The following is a 5,220-nucleotide window of genomic DNA, read 5'->3' as shown; positions in this document are numbered from 1 at the left end:
AGTACTCTATCCGCGATCCCGGATTTAGATGCATCACCTACCAGATACATTTAGTCGTTACCTGCCATCTTTCCAGTGGTTCAGACGTGCCCGAGGTCGATTGCTGCATCGGTCCTGCTCTTCTGTTCCTTAGTTGAATCAGAAGTGCCCTCTATCACGTACTCGGGTGCTTTCGCAGCATCTGTCTAGGCTCCCTTCTAGTCACCACTCACTGAGTCAGAGGTGCCTGGTATTCATCACTTCTGGTTGGCTGCAGCAGCGGTTCTAGTCTGCTTTCAGGTGAGTCAGGGGCACCTTCCACTGTGTGTTTTTCATGATCAATATCGTCTGTGGTCTCTTTACAGTTAAAAAATCTACCATGTACCACAGGGTTGATCTCAGCTGCAGCATAAGTGGCCAGTCCACTTTCAGGTAGGTCACACGCTGGTGTCAGGTACCGGATGGTTGCAGTTTTTTCTTTGGCCACGCACTGGGCCCTCATTGCGTTTTGCTTCCCAGGGGCCTTTTCACACCATCGGGTTATTCGAGCCTACCACTAACTATTCAGTAGGTCAGTTTACAGTGCTGTCATCAGGCTGTCTTCACTATCCAGTGCGATTCTCCTACCATACATGATTTACCAATTGCTGTTTATATGTTCTGGCTGTCTCGTACTGAGTTAGAGCCTATATGTATACTATGACTATCATGACTGTTCTCTGCACGATCCTAGTGGCCTTTTGAGCTAGCTCAATACCAGAGCTCCCTATCTGTCAGTACTTGCCTCTTCTTTCTCACAGATATCAGATAAAGCCTTGAGCAGCGCCGGGATTTGATTTCCGAGCGTGGCAGGAACAAGTTCTCCCACCCTGGACAGGAATTGGTTTTTACTCTGCGCAAGCATCGACCAGTGTAGAATGCTGCTCATGGCCTGGATCCAATAAGGAGCTTGGTGATAACAGGTTTCTTCCTTCAACAAGAATCGTGTCCTTTTTCTCTGTTATCTTCTGTTGTGTGGTGTCTCATACTTAGGTAAGCGTCACGTCAATCCTCGCCCCATTCCAGCTGGTCCAGGACGGATAAGGTCGCCCTTGACGTCATAGTGAACAATCTTCCTTTCGTCAGTCAAGTTTTCTTCTGGGGCCTATGTGCTCCTTCCTAGGGCCAACTTTCCATAGATTGAGCATACTTCAGGTTTTTTCCATGGACTTTTCCTCCTTCGACTGCTCATCTAGACAACCTGCAGAACTGGGCCGACTTCAGTTGGCTACAGGCTCTACGCTAGGGACGGGCTGCACCTCAATGGGGAAGGTGCAGCTGTGCTGGGGGAGAAAATGGCTAGAAGGTTGGAGGAGTGTTTAAACTAGGGATTGGGGGGGAGGGTATTCATTTTATAGGAGGAGAAGATAGTGCAGATAGAGACCTGGGCACAAATAAGGAAGTTGGGGGTGGCGGTGGCATGGGGGGTGGGATTAGAACAGTTAGTAATTTAAAGGGCCACTGTCACCCCCCTCCAGCCGTTATAAACTAAAAGAGCCACCTTGTGCAGCAGTAATGCTGCATTCTAACAAGGTGGCTCTTTTAGTTTTAGGTTCAAGTATTCCCCAAATAAAGCGTTTTTATACTTAGCCACAATTCCTGTCTCTAGCCAGGTAGGCGGGTCCTCACTCCCCAGCTTGGCCAGCTCCTCTGCCGTCACTCACATCTTCCTGCGCTTTCGGCGCCGCCCCCTCAGCGCTGTTATCATTTCAAAACCGGCGTCTGCGCTGTGTACTGGTGTCCTGCGCAGACGCAGTAAGCTCTGGCCGTCTGATGTAATGGCTGATACCAGAGAACAAAAGACATCCACAGAAAACCAGGATGGATCTGCTGCACAGCAAATAGCTGTAAGACCTGCGATGATGTCACTGCCATGTGATTGCCCTAGGGGGCGGCGCCGAAAGCACAGGAAGATGTGAGTGACGGCAGAGGAGCTGGCCAAGCTGGGGAGTGAGGACCCGCCTACCTGGCTAGAGACAGGAATTGTGGCTAAGTATAAAAACGCTTTATTTGGGGAATACTTGAACCTAAAACTAAAAGAGCCACCTTGTTAGAATGCAGCATTACTGCTGCACAAGGTGGCTATTTTAGTTTATAACGGCTGGAGGGGGGTGACAGTGGCCCTTTAAGAAAGAATAGAGGTACAGAGAGGAACATCAAGTGCATGTATACTAATGCCAGAAGCCTCGCCAACAAAATGGACGAATTAGAATTAATGTTGTTGGAGCATAATTATGACATGGTGGGGATATCTGAAACATGGCTGGATGAGAGCCATGACTGGGCTGTTAACTTGCAGGGCTATAGCCTTTTCAGAAATGACCGTACAGATAAGCAAGGGGGTGGGGTGTGTCTGTATGTAAAATCGACCTTAAAACCCATCCTGCGTGATAATGTAGGTGAATCTAATGAAAATGTAGAGTCCCTGTGGGTGGAGATAAGGGTAGGGGGAAAAATAATAAATTACTGATAGGGGTTTGTTATAAATCTCCAAAAATAATGGAAGCAATGGAGAATATCCTCGTAAAGCAAATAGATGAAGCTGCGACTCAAGGAGAAGTCATTATTATGGGGGACTTCAACTACCCTGAAATAGATCGGGGAACAAAAACCTACAGTTCCAGTAAAGGTAATCGGTTTTTGACAACTATGAGAGACAATTACCTTTCACTACTGGTTCAGGACCCAACAAGGAGGGGGGCACTGCTAGACCTAATATTAACCAACAGGCCAGACCGCATATCAAATATAAGGGTTGGGGGTCACTTGGGGAATAGTGATCACAAAATAATAAGTTTTCATGTCTCCTTTAATAAGATGTGTAGTAGAGGGGTGACAAGGACACTAAAGTTCAGGATGGCAAATTTCCAACGGATGAGAGAGGATCTTGGTGCAATTAACTGGGACAATATCCTGAGGCATAAAAATACACAAAGAAAATGGGAGCCGTTTATTAGCATCCTGGATAGGACCTGTGCACAGTATATACCGTATGGGAATAAACATACTAGAAATAGGAGGAAACCAATATGGCTAAATAGAGCTGTAAGGGACGCAATAAGTGACAAAAAGAAAGCATTTAGAGAATTAAAGTAAGTAGGGAGTGATGAGGCATTAAATAAATACAAAAAATTAAATAAATTCTGTAAAAAGCAAATCAAGGCAGCAAAGATTGAGACAGAGAGACTCATTGCCAGAGAGAGCAAAAATAATCCCCAAATATTCTTTAACTACATAAATAGTAAGAAACTAAAAAATGATAGTGTTGGCCCCCTTAAAAATAGTCTGGGTGAAATGGTGGATGAGGATGAGGAAAAAGCCAATATGCTAAATGACTTTTTTTCATCAGTATTTACAAAAGAAAATCCCATGGCAGCCAATATGACTAGTGATAAAAATTCCCAATTAAATGTTACCTGCTTAACCCAGCAGGAAGTACGGCGGCGTCTAAAAATCACAAAAATTGACAAATCTCCGGGCCCGGATGGGATCCACCCCTGAGTACTGCAGGAACTAAGTACAGTCATTGATAGACCATTATTTTTAATCTTTAAAGAGTCCATAATAACAGGGTCTGTACCACAGGACTGGCGTATAGCAAATGTGGTGCCAATATTCAAAAAGGGGACAAAAACTGAACTCGGAAATTATAGGCCAGTAAGTTTAACCTCTACTGTGGGTAAAATCCTGGAGGGCATTCTAAGGGATGCTATACTGGAGTATCTGAAGAGGAATAACCTCATGACCCAGTATTAGCACGGGTTTACTAGGGACCGTTCATGTCAGACTAATTTGATCAGCTTCTATGAAGAGGTAAGTTCCGGACTGGACCAAGGGAACCCAGTAGATGTAGTGTATATGGACTTTTCAAAAGCTTTTGATACGGTGCCACATAAAAGGTTGATACATAAAATGAGAATAATGGGGATAGGGGAAAATATGTGCAAGTGGGTTGAGAGCTGGCTCAGGGATAGGAAACAAAGGGTGGTTATTAATGGAGCACACTCGGACTGGGTCGCGGTTAGTAGTGGGGTACCACGGGTCAGTATTGGGCCCTCTTCTTTTTAACATATTTATTAATGACCTTGTAGGGGGCATTCAGAGTAGAATTTCAATATTTGCAGATGACACTAAACTCTGCAGGGTAATCAATACAGAGGAGGACAATTTTATATTACAGGATGATTTATGTAAACTAGAAGCTTGGGCTGATAAATGGCAAATGAGCTTTAATGGGGATAAATGTAAGGTCATGCACTTTGGTAGAAGTAATAAGATGTATAACTATGTGCTTAATTCTAAAACTCTTGGCAAAACCGTCAATGAAAAAGACCTGGGTGTATGGGTGGATGACAAACTCATATTCAGTGGCCAGTGTCAGGCAGCTGCTACAAAGGCAAATAAAATAATGGGATGCATTAAAAGAGGCATAGATGCTCATGAGGAGAACATAGTTTTACCTCTATACAAGTAACTAGTGCGACCACACTTAGAATACTGTGCACAGTTCTGGTCTCCGGTGTACAATAAAGACATAGCTGAACTGGAGCGGGTGCAGAGAAGCGCGACCAAGGTTATTAGAGGACTGGGGGGTCTGCCATACTAAGATAGGTTATTACACTTGGGGCTATTTAGTTTGGAAAAACGAAGGCTAAGGGGTGATCTTATGTTAATGTATAAATATATGAGGGGACAGTACAAAGACCTTTCTGATGATCTTTTTAATCATAGACCTGAGACAGGGACAAGGGGGCATCCTCTACGTCTGGAGGAAAGAAGGTTTAAGCATAATAACAGACGCGGATTCTTTACTGTAAGAGCAGTGAGACTATGGAACTCTCTGCCGTATGATGTTGTAATGAGTGATTCATTACTTAAATTTAAGAGGGGACTGGATACCTTTCTGGAAAAGTATAATGTTACAGGGTATATATATTAGATTCCTTGATAAGGCGTTGATCCAGGGAACTAGTCTGATTGCCGTATGTGGGGTCGGGAAGGAATTTTTTTTCCCCATGGTGGAGCTTACTCTTACCACATGGGGTTTTTTTTGCCTTCCCCTGGATCAACATGTTAGGGCATGTTAGGCTATGTGTTGAACTAGATGGACTTAAAGTCTTCCTTCAACCTTAATAACTATGTAACTATGTAACCTTTTCCATAGTCCCTTATGGCCAGCCTCATTCCAGTATGCTTGAGTTT

The sequence above is a fragment of the Ranitomeya variabilis genome, chromosome 2 (genome assembly GCF_051348905.1).
Source record: "Ranitomeya variabilis isolate aRanVar5 chromosome 2, aRanVar5.hap1, whole genome shotgun sequence".
Taxonomy (NCBI): Eukaryota; Metazoa; Chordata; class Amphibia; order Anura; family Dendrobatidae; genus Ranitomeya; species Ranitomeya variabilis.
This window is presented reverse-complemented; position numbering follows the sequence as displayed.